The sequence below is a fragment of the Harpia harpyja genome, chromosome 10 (genome assembly GCF_026419915.1).
Source record: "Harpia harpyja isolate bHarHar1 chromosome 10, bHarHar1 primary haplotype, whole genome shotgun sequence".
Taxonomy (NCBI): Eukaryota; Metazoa; Chordata; class Aves; order Accipitriformes; family Accipitridae; genus Harpia; species Harpia harpyja.
Window position 1 is genome coordinate 8,889,257 of NC_068949.1, and position 21,186 is coordinate 8,910,442.

The following is a 21,186-nucleotide window of genomic DNA, read 5'->3' on the forward strand; positions in this document are numbered from 1 at the left end:
CCCTCCCTTAAATTCCTAGCAAATTATTTGCATGTGAGCATGAAAAGAGAATGAGTTTGACAACACCTGCCAGAACAATATTCCTACATTTTGAGTATATAAACAACACACACAAACCTGGTGACTGATCTAGCAAAGGCAGCTGTTATTTAAATACCAGGCTGCCCTTCCCTTCTCACCTTATCAGAAGCCCCAAACGAAGCACAGGGTCCCCAGCAGCAAGGCAGGACTCAGTGGTACGTACCCACACCATGTGCTCCAGGTGGGGCCCAGACTCACCCTTTCCGAGCAGGAGCCAAGGAACTCTCCTTCCACAGCAGCAGATGCTCCTCTGTGACTGGCAGTGGGGTCCAACTTTCCCCCAAGCACTCAGCTGGGGCTCCCTCGCATCCCTGCACTCTTTCTAATGACAAGTAGCTGCAGAGATCTGGTTTCTGTTTCCTTCCCTCTACCCTTCAGGTAACAGCCACCTTTCAGGGACCTCTAATGAGCCCAGGGGCAAGGTGGTGGCAGCAGAGGTCTCACAGGACATGACAGAGCCTTGAGAAGGTCAGAACGGACACAAGGAGGTGGAAGACATAGAGGAAAGGCAAGAACACTAGTCCAGGAAGGCCAGAAGGACTGCTCTAAGAGGTGATTTGAAAGTGTATGATTTTAGCTGCATTTCTGAGCCTTGTACAAACCTCCACTCACTTTGATGATAAGAAGTACCACAACTGGTAGGTTTAATTTGGGAATATTTGCAAAGTCATGCTGAGAATACTTCTATTAAATGCTGTGCTTAAAAACGTGCCGCTTTACTGCACATATACTGCATATCAATACTTGCACTTGAGAAATAAGTTAAGTATGCAGCTTTGTAAGTACCTAAGAAAGTCTCCAGGTAAGGGAATAGCTCTCCTCCTCCCTGCAGTTAACACTTGGCTAAGCCACCAGAGGAACAGTGCTGCCCTCACCCTGTGAACGTAAATCATAGCAATAAAAATACCAATTAAAAAAAGAAAGGTACTTTGTTCAAGACAATCTAACATGCCCTCTACAAGACAATCTGTAGTCTAAGGGACTGCCTTGAGATCTTCATTTCTTAAAAAAAAAAAACCCTACAGCACAAATAAAATATGTGGGTTATTATTAAGCATACAGCAAGTCACTTCATATAAATGACCACACAGTAATTCACCTCTGCTTTATAAAAAAGGAAATGCTTTTAAAGCAGTCCTTGAAAGGAAACAAATCCTTAAAATTTAGAAGAGGATAATACTGCCTTCAGAGAAGCCCATATAGAGACCAATCCTCTTTTTATTTAATTCTTCCCCCATTTTTAAAGCTATAAATACAGAAAGATCAGCATGTTCAGCTCTTCAAATACTTCAGACATTTCACGTTAGAGTGTCTGTGGAAAAAATGGACTTTTCCTTCCTTCTAGCTGAAGTTTGTGTTGTCTCTTTTAGTGACTATTAGCAACATTAAGAGCAAAGACAAAAGGATGCAAGAGCTATACAAAGCTGCACATCCGAACCCCTTGTGCCTGCAAGCTCTCACCCTAAATCATACTTCCAACTTCATACTTCTTTGTGTCTAGGATACACACTAAAGGCAAGCATATATTCACACACACACACTTTACCTAGAATACTGAGAACTGGCTTTGTAAGTGCTGAAATCCCTTCCTAGAGGATGGACTAGTCAAGGCTGCTACAGCACCAATATCTTAATTGTATCTAGTAAGATCAGGCACCACAAATACCCCAGTGGCATCTTGCCTGTGCCCTCTGCCATTGCTCCTCTTCTTCCTCCCCTGCCACCAGATCCTTTCCCAGGGATTTCCCATTCATGGCATCTCTGCTCGCTTCAACCCCTTCTGCTGGAGGGAGAAACAGTGCCAGAACACCAAGGCTGTGCCCCAGCTCACAGAAGTCACTGCGTGTCTGCTGGGGGAGCAAGGGACAAGACTGCACTGGGCAGAGGGACTCTCACCCCAGAGGGAAAAGATCTCACAGTCCCACACCATGCTGCACTAAAGCATGCTCCAGCACCCCAAAACCCACCAAGCCCAGGCAAAGAGACACAATGGCACTTGAGTGCGTGTTTCTGATAGCAGCGGGTTGCACTAAATGAACACAGCATAGTCTATTATACCAGAGTTACATTAAAACACACCCTGCAAGCATTTAAGGCTGCAACGGGCTCTATCCCAACTATCCTAATTCAGGAAAGTACTGGGAAACAAGCAAGTTTGAGCATTTCCAGCTGTCTTCACAGGTCCTGTCATTGCATTGGCTATTCACCACCAGCAAGTGCTTTAGTTGCCACCTCTTACAAAAGCAATACCCACTTCAGTTTAGTTTACTACAGACCCACAATTGCCTCTCATGGTGTGTTTTTTAAAAAAAAAAAAACAAAAAAACAAAAAAAACCCCAACAACACATCAGTCACAAAGAAAGTTTGTTGACACGGTTGACAGTCACTGCAGAAGTTATTCCACTTCAGTGGCGCAGAGATTGCCATTAGTATTTTGCATGACACAGACCTGGAAGAAAAGTTGGTTACTACCACGCTAGTAAGGGCAGAAAACGTGGGCACGATCCCACGTGCTGACATTCACTGTGTTGCTATTCCCCTCTTGATAAGGTCCTACTCCACTAGGTAAACCACAACGCGTTTCTCCAAAACCCCCTGGGGCACCCTTGAACACTGCAAAACTGGGCAGACAAAGAGAGGGTGGAGGAGGAAATCAGCTCTATGACAGCCATTAATTAAATCAGCCCAGGAAGCTCACTTTGAACAGATGTATCTGAACCTTTGGTTTCTCTGGGAATTGAATCTGCAGCCTCTCAACCTAAAAGCAGGGATTTAGTGATAGGGATCGGGAGCCTACAGCTCCAAGGCATTCACACCTCACCTGGGTCCCAGGGTGGGAAGCCTCCACCTGCCACAAGCCACCCTGCCACTGCAACCACCAGCTCAGAGAGTAATGCACCAGTGAAAACCAGTCTCCCTCACTCTAGGAAATTCAAGCAGTTCATCTCCAGTGAATATTTAGAGTTGGTCCGCACGCTGAACACAACAAAAAGATTTCCATTGCTACTTAAATGAAAACTGGTAATAAATCAGCTAGGCTTCTTTAGAAAGTAGCATGCCATCCTTGTTATCATTTGCAGGCACATTAAACACCATGCAATTATTCAAAGTCTTAATGATAATGTTATGCAGGAACTTACCCAAGAGATGGGACTGAACTGTGTGCCCCAACTATGTCTGAGTAACCAAGACTATGAGGTGCAGCTACTTTTTCTGATGTTCAAAAAGGGGTAAGGTGTATTTATTGGATTGTACGTTTGTACATCCAGCTACCTTGAAATCACTTCACCCTGTAAGGTCCAACTATGTACAACACAGCTGGAAACACAAGGCAATTAAAAGCAGTAGCACCTTACCTATGAAGGATATAAAGGCTTCACCTCAACACAGGTCACAAGAAAAATGAAACTTTCTCACACAGTGTAAAAATTGCCTTTCCAAAGTTACTTGTGCTTTAAACTGTTCAGATATAGTTTATTAATTATATTTATTAAGCAGTCTAGACAAACTATAGATTCATTTTTCTTGAAATCAGGTAAACAAACTCAAATATGACTTGGATTTTCATAATTACCAAGCTGTTTTGGCTTTTTAATCTGCTATGATGAGTTCTGCACAGGCAGCGAGACCAGACTGTGGAACCTTCACCTTGAAAAGGTTGGTGCTTTGGTGTCCCCACAGCTGCATGTAACAGGAACGCATGTATAGCCTCATTCTCAATGGTGTCAGGATATCTTTGCATGAATACAAAGATCACGCACTGTAACACGTGCTGAAAAGCGCAGCTAGATGGAGGCAGGCAAAGCATTATCCACTTCACAATTTTTGTGAAGCTTATAGCAGAAGGGCCAAACACTGACCGGGTTATTAACCAATCTGCAAATAAACACAAGTAGTTAATTTAATAGCATGGCATCACATCTTGCAGGCTGAATTTCAACACATAGCTATTACAATGGAACCACTTGAAGGAGTAGAGCAATTCCCCATGATTTCTAGTATATAGTCTGCTTTCAGGCTACAACCATGAAAAGACCAAAAAGGAAGTCCCGAACATGGAAACAAGATTCCCAGATCATTAACGAATAAAATACAAAACAATCTATGAAGCTGACAAACATTTTTGTAGAATGTACAATTATTTTAAATATTTGCTCATATCCAACTACAAATGGACAGTATTAAAGCACTATTACCAGTGTGAGAGGGATTACAAAGTTAATGCAAACATTCTATTTTTAACCTCGTAAGTACTTTGGGCAATATTAGCAAAGAAGTCTAATGGGAAGAATCATAAAAGGATTTTAAAGATTGGCAGTCACTCAATAAAATGGCCAAGGAAAGCTCCCTGTAGGCAGTTATAAAACGATGCCGGTCAATTCACTTGTGCCACGATGAACTGTGAGTTAAGCAGCGCTATTCAGAAGTTAAGATCTTTACAGCGTAACTGGTAGTTCACTGAGAACATCAGCTCAGCTGGATAGGCGCAGAGAAGAAAACAGCTAACAGCCTTTTCTGTTGCACAAATCTGGTACACCTGTATCTTAAATATCATCCGTATCTCAAGTTCTTCCCTCTCCTCCACTCCCATCCCACCTTGACACTGAATAAAGCTTGCAGGATGAACTGTCTCTACGCACCAGGTGGGACCCCTCTCCCCAAAGCCCACATTAGGTTCTTACAGCAACAGATCTCAACAGATCTCCTTCCTTAGAGATTTTCAAAACCCAACTGCGTCCTGAAAAACCTGACGTACCTTTGAGGTTAGTCTTGCTCCGAGCAGGAGGTAATATAAATTTGTCTGTAATTGTCATCTCTACAAATATTCTCATAGCCACTTACACATATTGAACTCTCAGTTGAACTCTGGCATTCCCTCTCAAAAACATTGTAGATACTTGGAGACAAGTGTGTGTCTTCTCAGCATAGATACCCATTTTCTTGCAAGAATTCCCAAAGAAATTCTGAACAAAGTAACAGAATGCAAATAATCCACTTCTGATAAACGTGCTTTGGGCCCTGTTTTTGTTTTTAAAATGTCCTTTGATAGACCATCTCTTTACATTTCAAAAGGGAGAAAAACTGAAATAGGAAATTGCACACACATAAAACAAAGGCAATATCTGACAAGTCATTTTGTTAATTTGCAGATGATTGCTCATTACTGTGAAATAAGGCTTTTGCACTGTTGCATGAAGAGTAGATAAGAAACCGTAGCCCATTACTGAGTATTGCTTTTGGCAAACACGAGCTTCTCCTAGCACTGCGAGTCTTCATAAAATCCTGTTTCCATTAAATGCCTATCTTGGCATCCCAAAAGTACTGGTGGAAACAGAACAACATGTTCTATTAAGTCATTTAGTAGGGACCTTCATATGCTTGCATTCACCCTTTTCTCTCCGTTCTTGCTTTGTTCACAGTGCTGCTTTGAACATCACCTACCCCCACGCTGCCTCTGCTCAGCACCCTGCCCCCCAAACAGCCAACTTCAGCATTTTGAGAAGAACACGTATGGTCCTCTTCCTTCCTCTAAGTCTTGTTCACTTAACTATTAGCCTAAAAATTTATTACCCAGACACTCAAAATCCACAGCCCATTGGCACTTTATATTCTTTGCCCACCCTCTGTAAGCAGCAAAGCTCACCCCGACCTCCCCACTGCCTGACTCACCTGTTGGCGCTAGATTTTCACTCCCATTTAAAGCAAGTGGACCTTGAGCCCTGACACACCATCACTAGCCAAGCTGGCTAACAGTGCTTGCACTGAAGGTGGCCTCCTTGGAGTTCATCAGTGAATGGTGAGCGCGCTCTGGGAACCATATGCCATTCACATAGCCAAGCAGGTATTTTTGCAGCAATCGCCCTCAAGGCACTTTCAAGGTCTTTTTCACCATCGTAACAGCAGGAATAATTTTTAAGCCTTTCAAATAGTTTTAAATTAACCTCCATGACAAAGTTTTCCAGAGCAATATAATCTGACTACATAAAACTCTATGCAGAAGAGCAGGGGCACAAGGAAGACAAAATGCAGACTTCAGAGCAGAAGAGACACTATAGCTCAATTTAGATGGAGCTGTTTCATCAGTATGTAGATTCAAAGCCATTCCTATGCAGTTATTGAACCACTACCCAAGCGTTCCTAGCAAGCAAAAATCCATTCTGTGTACAAATAGGGCTTTTATAGCTTGGCACTGTGCTGAGGACTGTGGAGTCAAACTTTTCAATGCCTGGTAAATTTTTACTTGAAAGTGGCAGGAGAGCTCATGCCAGAAGCCCATATGAAACGCCAGCTCAGTGGCAGAAGGTCAAAGCGTGGTATCAAGAGATTTAATGGAAGTGTTTCAAGAAAAACTTCTTAAAAGCATTGTGCTCTCTAGGGAGGCACAGATTTATACTGCTAGGAAAGCCTAGTAACAATCTTTATGACTGCTTTCCAATCAAGGGTAATGTCTTTCTCTCTACCTTGCGAAAAGCACAGCAGTAGGGTCTCCTGTAGGTGGTGAGAGCTGTTTCTGTGTCTATTTAATCCTTGGTTATTTTGCTGAACTTAATTGTTAAATGCCAGAGGTTTTGTGCAGACTGTCCTCTACAAAAAACAAAAACAGCCAAAAACCCACCCAAAACCAACAAACCTTTCAGGTGCAAAAGGTATTATTTCATGCATAAAAAACCCACAAGTCAGACCTACAGACAACTGAAGAAAGCATAATACAGTTTAGAAACCAACAGCCCAAATGATTACCCCTTCTCCATTAGTACCTAAAACAATGGCTGCAGGAAAAAGGAGAAATTTAATTTGAACTGAAACACTCCATATTCACTACCATTCTTATACAATTATTTAAGGTTAAGTTAGCGTCAACAATGATCCTGAACAGATGTCAAGCATGAAGACTTTGAAAATACTGGATTTTGCCAGCTGTCACGACATAGTAATAAAAAAAGAGATAGTAAAGCCCCATTGAAGCCTGATCTGTCCGCTCACGGTCTCCCCTTGCATCTACACAAATGCACTCTTAGATTCACTTGCAAGAGCAAATTTGCAAATGGTTATACTCTCTCCCATTAAAGCATTTCAGTTGTCTGAATTTGCCATTTTAACAAATTCAAGTATAAGACTTCAAATTCAATTAGCACAAATCTCAGTGCTCCCAACATTAAATCTGCAAGTGACATTTAATGGCATTCAACACACACGAAGCTAAGCCAATACACTAATGGACCAGCAAGGAAAATTGTAAGACACTCCAAAATGCGATGCTCTTTTTCAGTCAAGGAAATTAAAGGTGTAGGCTGTGTCGGACAGGAAGAGATGACAGCTATTAAAAATCCTTCTTAAACCAAGGCTGCAAAAGTTCTCCTCTCCAGATACACCACACAGCTAACAGCTGCACATAATATGAGAGCAAAGAAGAAAAGCGGCTGCTCTATTCAGCAAGATCTCCTTCCAAACTGCTGGGTTTTGGGGCAATATATGTAATGTAAGGTTGTTTCAGTTCTTAAGACAGGAATTACAACCTCTTCTGCTGTTTTTACTTCTGTTTCCTCCTACCTCTTTTCCTGAGGAAGGCTTAGGCAACGCAGCCCCACTCACCACCATTTCCCAGACCCACACCAACTGATGCTCACAGGAGCGCTAAATTTTCCAAGCCCTGTCCCAGCCAGCTAATAAGGATGCAACACTGCACCTCAAGAAGCCAGCCCAGCAAGCACACCTGAGGAATTCTGCTACCCTACCTCACCGTTGCATGCCTGCGCCTCACCCAACTTGGCAAGAAAGCTGCCAGTTTTCACACAGCTAGGCTTCCTGCATTAGAAAAACCCAAAGCTACTGGACTTCAGGGATTCCTTTAAGTCTTTTTTCCAAGTGGCAATATGCTTCACCTTAACTCCATTTAAATAAAGCAAGCTACCTCCAAAGAGCTTCAAAATCAGGGAGACAGAAGGCAGACCATGCTGGGAAGTCTGAGAGAGAAAAAAAGCTTTAGAATCATGGTTAAGCAGAGGGAGATTTCTTTTGTTTGTTTAAATCTAAGCAAATTAGCACAAGCAAAACCTACCGTTAGTGAAGATGCTTTCACAATAAAGTGTTTTTCTTTGAATACAGATGTGTAATTGGATACCAGAGCAGCACTGCACAAGCTGATGAAGGAAGCATCAACAGGACATGTTCTACTCCACACAAGTCTTGCTCCTCTGATTTGGATGAGTGAACCGTAAAGACCAGCAATAGCAATAACTACATTTTAAAAGCTGCATTTCTTTAAGAGACATGTTATAGTCTCCTAAATTAGACTTTCTTTTCTCTTAACAGCTCTTGATCAAGAGCTATCAGAACAAAGCTCGGGCGGTACTTTCAAGGATTTTTTTTTTTTTTTCCCCTCAACTACATTAACATGTTTGATAAGACCAGAAACAATACAAACATTTTAAAGATATTTAAATACTCACTTACATTAATGAACTACAGGCAGCACAGGGAAACTGGTTACACTTAGTAGCTCACTGGGATGAATGTTCTTTTTATTAACAAAAAACAAGCCCAAGTAACCCACACCAAACACTGCCTCTGCTAAGTACATTTTCAAATGCATAAAATATATTTGGGATGAAAGTGTCTCCAAAAGCCAGTAGGTTTCATGCTTTCTTCAGTCTTCTGCATTTCCCTCAGCCTTTTGGGCAAGGGAAAGACTTAATAATTAACTTGAATGATGCTACACACTTTGGGAATTCAAGCTGTATTAAAAGCCAAAGTTTCCAATCCACAGCACAAGAGTAGTGCAGAACATCAGCCTTCAGAGGGCTGCCTGCCCCTATCTGCGTGCTGCTGTCCTGGGTGCAAAAAGCCTCTGATGACACCAAAATCCTTCAGAAAACACTGACAGTAAACGGGAGCTCAGTTCATGACCCTCAGATTCTAAAAAACCTCTCAAAACTCAGGGTTTTGAGCTCATTTTAAGCTCACCTCTACTTCAGAGCATTTCTTCCAGGTACAGTTGAGTTTGATGTGTTGCACTTGAATTATGACTGAAATAGCATTCAGGTGCTCTGCTCTATTTCAGCAAAGAACAGTTTGGACTTACCTCGCTGTGAAGCCTTAAAAATCCTTCCTGCCCAACACAATTCTCTGTGAACCACACCGTGACAGAAGGATCTCATGTCACATTCAACAAAACCAGCGTTTATGGTCATGTGCAAGTCTCCTACTTTGTTTTTTGATGGTGCTATACAGATTTTTTTTTTTTTTTTTTTTTTTTTTTACTCTGAACAGGCCCTTCCTGACATGCTGGAGAAGGGTCTGGATTATTTTTGTGTGAGCATTTTTTATGGGATGTTCTGTTGCCCCAATTAAAAAGCTTTAAATTCGGCAACCATTCCTTACGGCCAAACTGAAATTGCTATTAAATCTAAGTCCCAGGCCACCCATATTTAGCACACCAATTAACCAACACTGAACAATGCAGAGCAGCAGCAACCAGAAGACAGGAAGAATTTTTAAGTTGCCATCACCCATAGCGCATGTGCTCTTCCTCCACACGTTCAGTTCAAGAGAACTCAATAATTATTTAATTAAAAGCAGCACCTATTCAAGCTTGACAAGTGTTGAGAGAAGCAATGATATACATGGAGAACAGGTATACAGAAGGTGCTGTTAACAAGCCACTGCCTTTTAAGGATACCGTTACCTCTGAGTAGTCGAATAGTATTCATTAATACCTCCAAGTCCTGAAAATGATCCGCATACTTCGATTTATTAAATTTAGAAGTGTCGCAAGTTTTCATTAAAAACTAATTAAATATGTGGAGACACGCTGTCTCTAGGTTGATATGTGAAAGACGGAATAAGCACGATAAATGATCTGGGAATCAGAGTCTGTTGCACAGATCACAAACACAGTTTAAAGGCATCTGAGCTAAATTTAATTCTGCTCCACATCGACAAACCCAGAAAATCAAGGCAATCTCTCTGGATTTAAAGGGGGTTTATTACCTTTATTGTAAAAGTAGCCTTTATCTTTTGTCTGCCACCAACCAAGTCCGATTGCGTTCCCTTTCCAAACTCTAAACAACTTCACAAAGCTGAATCAATTCCAATGCCCACCAAAATACTACATGAAATAAAACAGAAGTGCACATTACTCCAATGCAACATCCACTCCCCAAACAAATAAACGTAGCCAAGCCCAAACCCACCAAGATCAACAGCAGAGCTTCCACTGACTTCAATTGTCAGGCATCACATCTGTATTTTGTACTGGTTCACAAACAGGCATGAAAACCAACAGAAATCATTTTCATCCACACAGACCTGACGTGACAGAACGGAGTCTGAAGGAATCGCTACAAAACCTGTTGTCACACCGCGATGCACCAATGCTGCCATCAGCCAAAGTGACACAAGGATGTTCATCGACATCCCACTTCCAGCTCTGCTAAGAGAGGCTGCCTCCATCAGAAAGCTTCATCAGCACCATGTCAATATGGCAGAGCTCCCATTTTTTACAAATAATACTCTTTTCTCTCTCTTTCCATCCTTGCCTTGCATATTTACAGTGCCTCAAGGCACCAAGGCCTTCTTTAATGAGGTTTTCACACAAGACAGAATAAATTAGAAACCTTGATCAAAACAGGGCCTCCAGCAGGAACACAGTAAAAAGACAGCACATGCACTATACACCCAAAAAAATCCAAATAATCCAGCCTGTCAATCAGCAAGCAATCTCACAAGCAAACAGGGAGCACACCTGCCTGCCAGGGTGCTGATGATGGTGAGGCCTCTACTTCTTATCCCCAGTTCTGCCTTGCAGCCTCTTCATCTCCAAGACCCTCCAGCTGCTGTCACCCAGCAAACCTCAGACCCAGGGAGGCGGCGCAGCCCTAACGCCAACGCTACAGCCCTCGAAGTCGTCAGGATGGGACAGATCTTCTCTCCTCCCCGCTCACGGCAGACACCTCCAGCTTCTTTTAGAGTGGCAAGCTGCCTGCCTTCACACCCCAGCCAGCTGAGGGGACCAGGCAACCCCTGGGCTGAGGGGGGGCCTAGGCCTGGCCTGAGGGGGGTCCTAAGGCCCCACCAGGGCTGAGGGGACTGGGCTCACTCCCACGGTCCCACCTGAGCAGAGGGGACCACACGCCCCCCAGACACCCTGGGGCAGGGGGGAATGGACCCCCCAGTCAGACACCCCGGGGAGGAGGGGAACAGACCCGACCAGGCACCGGGCTGAGGGGACCGGAGCCCCTCCTGGGTCCCGGGGCTGAGGGAACTGCAGCCCCCGGAGCTGAGGGGACCAGAGCTCCCCAGGGCTGAGGGGACCGCAGCCTCCCCGGTCCCCCCGGAGCCGAGGAGCCCAGATACCCTCGAGCCGAGGGGACCAGAGCTCCCCCAGGGGGCCCAGACACCCCCCGCGGATCGTCCGGGGGCCGCCGCCTGGCTGAGGGGCCGGGATCCCCGAGCCGCGGCCCGGCCCCGCCGCTACACGGCCCCGCCTCGGGCGGCGGCGGCCCCGTCTTCGCTGTCACCAACCGCCCCGTCCCGCCGCTGCCGCCGCCGCCGCCGCCACCCCCGGGCCTGCGCCCGGCCCCACCGCCCGGCGGCGGCGGTGCGGCTCACTGCTCACCGTGCGGCGCGGAGCCCCGCGGCGGGTCGGGTCGACGCGGCCGCCGGGCGGGCGGATCCCCTGGGCGGTGGCGGCGGCGGCGGCGGCGGCGGCCCCGTATCCCGTGCGGCGGCGGCGGCGGGCGGAGCGGGCGGCACCGTGCGTCACGTGAGCGCCGTGTCATTCCCGCGCCGCCATCTTGTGCGCGGCGGGCAGGGGTTGGGGCCGGTGGTCTGTCAGGGAACGGTGCTGCCAAAAAACGTACTTCCAGGGGGATTTATCCCCCCCCGCTGCTTGTTAAAGTCTGGGACTCCTCGCTGTGAAAACCACTGTTTTTCCTTAAAACAAGCTGCCTTGGAGCTTTCTGAGTACATGTAGCAAAAAAAAAAAATTAAAATCCGGCATCAGCATAACTTACTCCAAGCAGATGAGGTGTAGCAGGGTGTGAGAAGTTCTAATACTAAATCTGGCTGGCATCCTGACAGAGTTGGGCCAGGCACAGCCTCATCTTCAGGAGGTGAGGCCACGCTCCCTGGCGGCATGGGAAACCATCCCCTTTCCACAGGGAAAATGTGATCCTGCTCTGAGAGGTGCAAGACCAGAGGGTGCGGTGTTGGAGCAAACTCCGACATCTGCTTTTATTTCACTTTCCAGGGGCCGTTCCTGGCCGTTGGCCTTCTGTTCACCTTCGTCGTAACATCAAGAGCTCTGGAGACATGAGATGTCAGCCGTTATTAATAAAATCTTAGTTAAAATGAAATCTCAGGACAATTTAGCTTGGGAGCAACATCTGGATGTCACCTTCTCCAGGTAGAAAAAAGGTAACATTTAGTTTCATGAACACAAACACCTCACATCCTATTTCCAACCTCGCACTTCACAAATCATGCCTTGCTAATACAAAAAAGTTGGGGTTTTTTGTACCCAAAAAGGTCAAAAGCATTTTGCAGTGCCCGCAGAGGCAGTGGGGATACCCATGGGTGCTGAGCCTGGTTTCCTGCGGGTCTGTTCCCCAGCGTGGGAAGATCTGAAAGGTCTGATTAAAACTTTTCCTGTATTTCAGGCATTTGTTATCTCTCCAAGGTGGTTGCTAGCCAGCAGATCGTGGAGATAGCAGAGCCTCACCGCATCCAGCTATGCCTCTCCCAGGCAGTAGGAGGATGAAAACACACATGGGAGGGACTGAATGTGCCAGTATGTCACAGTAACATCAAGCAAGAGACAGTTTTTGCTGATCTTGGCACGTAAACATATAGAAATCTAAAAAAAACCCTCATGACTTATCCTAATCAATGAGTGATTGCAGACATTACCCAAGCAAAATCAAAATTAAGCTTGGATAAATAGTAATTTATGCATTGGGACAGGTGAAACACAATAGTGTCCTAGTCCTCTGTAAAGGATTACCAAATACTGCAGTTTCTTAAAATGTAGTTTAGCCATTCAGAGGGAAAATTCTCTCAAATTTAGGGCCAGTGTGAAAATTACATTTTGAGATCTGCCATGACCTGCAGCTCTTCACACTTTTTCATCAGTGCTGATGAATAAGGAACAAGTTTTGTTTGACCTCAGGATCCAGGCAACAGCTTTCGCCCTGTGCAAACCACTTAGTAGTTAGGAGGGGAAATGCAGATGGAAGAGGGTGGCTTAGGAGAAGGGTGCTGGGGAAATCCAGCACAAGATTTCACTTGACGTTTCTCCCATGCAAATGATTTGCAATCTGTTTTTTACCTGGTTGTCTGTGTGCAGCACTCATGGGCTAAATATAAATGCATCTTTTTCATCTGAATAGGAAGCCAGAGTCTGAGCATTGTATTGGCCACTATTTTACGACTCTTTGTTTGACATCTCTTGGAAGTCATCATGGAAATGAGTGAGAAATGCAGGTGCTGTGTTGAGTCACCCAACTTTCTGGCAGTGCTGGGCCAGTCATGCAGGCAGAGGAGTTTTTCTCCAGGTGAATGGACAGGACCAGAATCTGAGGACAGAGCTGAGCCAGAACTCCTTGATCTTCTCCCGTAGAGCAAGAAAGCACCTTGTAAACCTTCTGAGCTAACAAAATACTGCCTTAAACAAGGAGTTTTCAGAGAGGCCAAACCTCACAGGTATCACCAGCACAGCTTGCAAATGACTCTCCCTCCCTGCCCCCTTCCAGGCAGTTCCTTTCTTCCCCCTCACTCTTGTTGCCACGACCTTGTTTTTAATTCAGTCGCTTCATCTTTTGGGGGCTTTGTTGCTGAAGACAACCCAGGCATTGATGGCTTCAATTCTCTGATCCCTGAGGAGGGATTTATTTGCAAGTAGATTTAATACCAGCTGCTCAGTTCTGTTTTTTCCCCAAGTTGACCAGGCTTAAAATCTGATTCTTACCAAAGCTTTGGAAGGCTGGCTTGCATGAGCATGGTTACACCAGGAAGGGTTTAGGAATAGAGAATTGGGCCAGCTCACTTCTCCCTGCCTCCTTTCTCCTTGGAAAACAGGCAAGCTGATGGTAGAGGGGACTTGCTGGAAGCAATGCCAAGCTTCACCATGGCAGCAAGTGCCGAGCACCCACTCAGCCACGCCAGGGAACGAAAAGGCTTGTTGGGAGTGCCGGTGTGTCCTCCTTGGGACAGTGGAGCCTGTGGGGTACTTGACAATCTCTGTCACATTATATATATTTTCTCCCCTTGTGCAATGCTATCAAGACAGGGATGTTCCTAATGGGGCTTCCTGCTCTTTGGCAGGGCGCTGTTTTCTCCCTGACTATCATTTCTTGCAACCCCATCCTACTAATGCTATAATAGGATTAATGTCGCTGACACTTCCCCCAGGGTAATCGTATAATAAATTCCCCCTTTCTGGGGTTGTTCCCCTAGTATGGGCATTTTCCAGCAAATAATATGAACCTGAAGGCTGTGCAAATTGATTCCCAGGGAGCCTGACCTCCCTGTTGGAATGACAAAGGGCCATCCGAGAGGCTTAGAAATAGCTGTCCCAGGCTGCTGCCTGGGCTTAATCCTGCTGAGCCACTTGTGTTCCTGAAAACAACCTTTCCTGCCGGGCTACAACCAGTCCCCAACTGCTGAGGGTGGGGAAGACACTGAGAGCGTGTGCAGGCACCAGATAACATTATTTCAGGGGGCTCCCTGTGGGACAGAGATGCCCTTGTGGGAGTGGGAGGGGATGACCCACAGCTCCACTCAGCTGGGGGTTTCTCCTGCTGGTGCTTAGATTAAATTGATTAATCAAAATCGATGTACACATGAATGAATCAACAGTAAAATGCTAATAGATCACAATCATTAATAATCATTAGGCATTGATCAATAATTAATAAGTTAATGATACTCAATTTGAAGAGATATTTTTATTTAGATGTAATACATTTACTATTAGCACACTAATACTTTATTAATGAACTGATGTTAAACTAACTTAAATAAAATTTCAATAACCTTCTTCATCTTACCGCACTCACCATAGGTATGTCTTTCAGTACAGCAATGACCATTTACCCAGCCACTTCATTTACAACATCGCTTGATACCATATGATGTCAATTACTCACTGACAGCATTTATGACATCACATCAGGTGGCATCACTTATGTAAGTTGCAGAATTCACGTAGGTTGCATCATTTATTTAGTGGCTTTATCCATGATACCATTTAACATTAAATGGCATCAGCAACTCAGTGCCTTTGTGATCTCATTTTAGTATCATTTTGACACCGTATGACATCATTTATTCAGTGACTTTATACTAACCCTGAAGTTCGATGGGGTTGCACTGACCATGATGTTTTTAAAAGCATTAGAAATAGAAATGGCAGGAGCTGTTGTTGCTCTAAATTTGTACAGCGCATCGCGGCCCCACAGGGCATTGTCCCTGTCCCCTGATGGTGGCAAGTGGTGTTAAGGACAACAGTAGCGGCAGCAGAGTGAAAAATAAGAATTAAATACATCATTAATGGAGTCAAGCAAAGGGCACATTGCATTCACATGCTATGGTTTTAAGAAACTGCAGAGCAGGGCTCTTAACTGCTATATAAATGGTAAAAGAGACCAAAATACCTATTTCCAAAGGATGCAGTAGATTCCGATTCAGCTATTTTATTATTCAAGCAAGTGATTAATGGTGAGATGGCGTCATCTTCTCAGATCAGCGATATTATCCGGTGATCTGTTGCAGACAAACAGCATTATAAATGCAAGATTATAGAGTTTTCCTCCTGTTTGTTTCAGATCATTAGAAAAATATGTAAACTCATTTCTTTAATTAATCTGGTTTTAATCGCTGATTGCTCCTGATTAAAACAGCATGTGTCTTTGGGAGGAAATGCGTCAAAATTTGAAAGAAAGGGAGAAACGCTTAACAGAGGCAGGGCAATAGCAACCATTTCCCCATTTAAATAGAGGAAGAAAGAAAAACGAAAGAGGCGTGAAAGACGGGAAAAGGAAGAAAAGACAATTCAAATGAGATGACAAGCCAACAGTTACCAAGAGAGGACCCGTGGAGTTTTCCAGAGGCCAGCTGTGCTTGGCACAGGCTGTCATTGGCTTGCCTAGAGCATCCCATGTGGAAGTGAAGTGTCCCGGCTGGACTGGGCCACTGCTCTCCCCAGGTCCTGGAGACTGGACGTGTCCATGGGCTTCAGGAGCAGAAATAGGAGAGCCCATGGCACCACCATTTCATCCCTGTAGTGGATCTGTACATTTCTTTTAGTGCCATGCTAGGCATTTCCCATCGGATAATGAAAGGGGTGACAGGGGATCCCGTAAAAATGGCTGGCGAATAAAAGCTGCAGCTCAGACTTGCCGCCACGCAGACGTAGGTGGGAGACCATGAGTAGCCGTGGGGCTGAGAGTGGGATGAAGCTGATGGTACCATGTCTCCCACTGTGGATATTGCCGCTCACAGCCCCTTCAGCCAGTGGCACGTTTCTCACCGGCATCCCAAGGGGACCCCCCATGCCACAGCATGACAACCATAGGAGGTTATTCTCCTCCCTATTTCCATTGCTGCTAACAGGGTTTGCTGCTTTTGTTAGGTAAAAAAGAAGGTGTTTTCTTTTCAGGCAGCGGTGTTTTTCCTGAGAATGGCAGCTCCCAGGCTTTTCATATCCCTCACCTCCTTTTCTCCATCATCTTTGGCTCCAGTGCTCTGTGCTGACTCCTCTTTCAAGGAGCAAGCACCTGCTCCCAACAAGGCTTGTCGAAACCCGCAATGCTTTCCCACGTTGTGCGTCACTCCTCACCAGAACAGTTCCCAGCGCCTGTTTATGGAGCGAATTGTTTTAGCCGTGCTTTTCGCTGGGAAGATTTTAATGCTGGTGCTGGCATGTGCTTTTCATCCTTCTCGCTGAGTTGAAAAGGAGGAGTGTGGCTGATGGAGAAAACTGTCCTACCCTCTCTGTGTAGGAGGGTAGCGAGCGATACAAGGAGACAGATACAGCAGCGTTACGACAGCAGCTTGACAGGGACATTATCTCTGTGCTCTTGCAGGCTGTGGTAGGAGTTTTGATCTGATTTGCTTTGAAACTCTTAACTGTAAATAAAGTGGATTTGAATCGTTGCTGTGCTGCATGTCTCTGCTTGCTCATTTCCTTGTAAAACCTATGCTTATCCCCAAAAGGGTGAATTGTGCTTTTCCATACACACACACACTAGTGGGGCTCAGCTGAGCCCGGACTGGAGCCGACCCATTCCAAGCCGGCACCATCACATCCTCCTCCCTGCAGACGGTGCCTGCGTGCTCAGGCAGGTCTGGCAGCACAGGGCTCTGTAGTAGCCTAAGAGGCATTAATTACAGAATGGTTAAAACTCAGTTACCTCAACCAGGCTGTGGGCAGGAGTTAGAAGAAGAAGAAAACCTTGCTCTGTGAAATCAGCAGCACCGAGGTGGGATATCACAGGGGCAGTCGCACAGCTGTGTCTTTGCAGTGACTTGGGGAGCCCTGATTAGCTCCCAGCTTTCAAAAGAGGAGAAGATTGGATATCCACCTTGTGGATGGTCCTTCTATTCACTTTGCCAGCAGGTTTATTCTCAGAGCAGCATACTAAAATTGTGAGAGAACAGGAGGAAATGGCTTTGCAAGTGCTCAGGGCTGAATTTGCAGCATGGCAGAGGCTGGGAAGAGGCAGATTTCTGGGGGCAAAGCAGTGTAACAGTTATGTTGAAGGAAGACAAATGGGGACTGGGAGCTTCACAGATGCTACTATAGTCATTCAGTAATTCCCTGGATCCATCTGCTAGGAGTAGCTCCCAGCCAGCATGGAGCTCTGCGCTCTCCAGCAAGTCCTGGAGATGGTCACCTTGAAACTAATGTCCCACCATGGGGCCAGATGTGCCATCACAGGCTGGAGGTACCCTGGGGTGGGGGTCTCTGGCCCAAACTCGCTCCCAGCAGGGCCAACACCACAGCTGCAGCAGGTCACTGGCCTCCATGTCCAAGTCAGTCAGGGCATCCCCAGGGATGGGGATCCCCCACCTCTTGCACAGGGACAGGCTGTTTCCTTGGGGCCGCATGGGGTTTCCCGTGCTGCAGCTGTGCTGGTGGTTCTGGGGCCCTCGCTGTGCCCCTCCAAGCAGAGACCAGCCCCAGCATCTCCGGGACCCCTTTGGGCAGGAGAAGATACTGTTGGATCTTTGCCTCCTTGTCTCCAGCTGAGTAAGCCCAGCTTCTCCAGCATCTCCTTGTATGTCCTGGCCCACACCCACCACTGCCAAGGTGTCCCCAGGCTTGCTCTGCTTTGGAGATCCCTTGGAACCCCAAACTGATCCCAGTACCCAGATGGGGCCTCCCCAGTGTGGAGCAGAAGGGCGTGGTCCCCCCCTTAACCTGCCATCCACCCTGTGTCGAGTTGAAAAACAGGATGATGCCTCCAGATCATCTTCAAGACACTTCATTTGGAAACCCAGAAAAACCTGTCTGGAGTGAAACTGTGCACAGGTACAGGGCTGTCCACCTGTGCTGGGCCACTGAGCTCCGGACCATGTCACCTCCATGGCGTTCAGGGAGCAGGAGCAAAATGATATCTGGAGGCTCCTAGTCAAGCTCTTGTGTGGTTTTCTGCTGAGCCCAGAGATGTTGCGGTCACATAGCGACAGCTCTCCTTCCTGCTCAGTCCCAGAATCAGATCCTGGAGGCTTTTTCTGGTTGCACCCTGTATTAATCCTTCACCTCACATGATTTGGGGAATTGCAATTTCCAAATGGTTTGGGGATTTTGTCCTCCTGTGGTGCTGGCACCCAGGGAGGGCACAGGTTTCTTTCTCAAACTGGATTTTCTCAGTTCTCCCTGTAGGGGCAGCACTTGCCTTTCAAGCTAGTCTAAAGGAAGAAAAAGATCTGTATTTTAAAAACTAATTCCTGTTCCTAGTGAATGCAGCTCTGATAACAGGACTAACGTCAGCATAAGCCTGTACTAAGTGGATTTAGTAGTTATCATTTATTTTAGTGTTCAACTAGCTGCCTAAAGCTGCTTAGTGACTTGTGTCCTATGTCACCATGCGAGCTCTATTCCTCAAATAAGAATAAGGTCTATAAATCAAGCCTCCCTTTACTATAATAAGAATAATAATAAAGATATTATGATTGTCCTGATCGAGTGTGGGCAATAGTCTTGCTCTGGACTGGGGATCTCCAGAGCTCCCTTCCCAGAACTGCTGCTGTCATGCCGCAGGCCAGGGAAATTAATGACACGATTTAAACAGAATAAATCTCTGCCTGGTTCCCTATATACCTTTCAGTGAAACACTGGATCTTCTCATAAGACAGATGGACGTCCTCTTACCAACTAATAAATATATAAAGTTAGAGAAATCTATAGGGCACCAGGTTCTCCATGTGAGGATGAGTATCAAACATTATTCCAGCCTCAGTGCTAATAGTTTTTACTGTAACTGCCTCAAGATACAATGATCTGATGCTGCCTTTATGCAAGGGAGAAGTGAGGAAGTGAGGAGAGAAGCTGATGCTAAGATTCTCATTTTGATGGCAAATTTTGGTAACTTGATTTACAACCAAAATCCAGGTGGAGCTAGCATACATTACTTGAAGAGGACTGGAAAAATCATATAATCCATATAAAACTCAGAATCATATAACTGCCTTGCTACTGCCGTGGGAGAGACACTAACCCGTTCAGGGTGGCTACAAAATTTATCAGTGTAAAAAAATGTTGTTTATGCCTCTGCTAAAGAAAGAAAAGGCAACCACTAAGCACATTTGTCCTACAGATATTACTGAGGCTTGGACCTCTGTCACTTGGGCTGTGAGTGCCTTCCAGAGGAGACGATGGCAGAGGTTTTGAGGGAGGAACGTGGGAAGTGGAGGACCTCCCATCAAATTCAACAGGAGTTTTGTCCTGGCATGCCGGTCAGACATGTCAATCCTATTAGCAGTATTATTCATGGGTCACAGCACAAGGGCTGAGGGTTGAATGTGTTTGTTCTGCAAATTGGACTAATATTGTGAAGACCGTAAAAGAGGATATGTAACATGTTTGGCCTCTTGCTGGTATCTAAGATCACAGCATATTATGTTTCCTTGAAATTACATTAGCTCAGATCCAATTTTATGGTAACTTACAGCTAGGAAAGACTTCAATTTCATTAATAACAGCCACCATCTTTTTAACATTTAATACATCATAAATCATAGAAAAAAATTTTTGGTCTTGATTTGGAATGAGACAGCTGGAACAAAATTAAGTCTGAAGCCCCTCGAGTTGGCCAAGGCATGGGCTTGCTCCTGAAAGGTGCTGCAACACCCAGGTAACCTGGCAGCCAGCACAGTGAGAGGCTGCGCTGAGTTTTTGGGTAAAAATGCAGATCGTGGGGATGGCATCACGAGAGGTCATCTACAGCTCAGGTCAACACATCAACCCTGTCCTAAAACAAGCTGTGAGTGGCTTAAACGCCTCTCGTGAGATGGGCTGTGCACATCAGTGCTACACCGCTGGCTGAGGGACAGATTCGGAGCTGGGGACTGTCACACAGCTGCACCAAATGCCACACCGGTGCAGCGGCTTCACTGTCAGACCTCCTGGCAATCATTTTCTTTGCTGCACTCACTTTTACAGTGACATTGCTGTCGTGACACACTCCAGTCGCACCTCCATCACTGGCTAGAAGCAATTATCTCCACAGCAGTAATTTGATTTCCGTTCTTCACCGTCACTGGGTGTGATATCACTACTGTATGTGCACCCTTAGTGCAATAAGGATGTATTGGGCATGATCACTACTGTATGTGCACCCTTAGTGCAATAAGGATGTATTGGGCACGATTAATAAGCACCAGCGAATAGCTCATCTGGCATCACCCACTGTCCCACGTCCCTCAGAGCTCAGCCTTGTACACCAAGTGTTGCAAACATCCTTTGACGCCCACTTAAATATACAGCAGTAATAACACAAGGCTAATAATAATAGTATTAAGTTGAGTGCTAAAACACAGGAGAGCTGTTTTTAACTGAGTGTGGCATGGCATTTTTGATGCAGGAAGGATGTTTGATGTAA

General features: G+C 45.5%; 1 protein-coding gene across 4 annotated transcripts in view; it reads right to left on the minus strand.

Moving 5' to 3' along the window:
* SGMS1 (sphingomyelin synthase 1) overlaps positions 1-11,786 on the minus strand; it is a 109,088-nt gene extending 97,302 nt beyond the window's left edge. For 3 of the 4 annotated variants that reach the window (XM_052799381.1, XM_052799377.1, XM_052799380.1), the window contains exon 1: positions 8,142-8,297. The gene's annotated coding sequence lies outside the window, so the exon portion shown is untranslated. Of the gene's footprint in view, positions 1-8,141; positions 8,298-11,699 lie in introns of those variants that run through there. The other variant, XM_052799379.1, reaches the window with a different exon arrangement.
* Between the last annotated feature and the right edge of the window lie 9,400 nt (positions 11,787-21,186).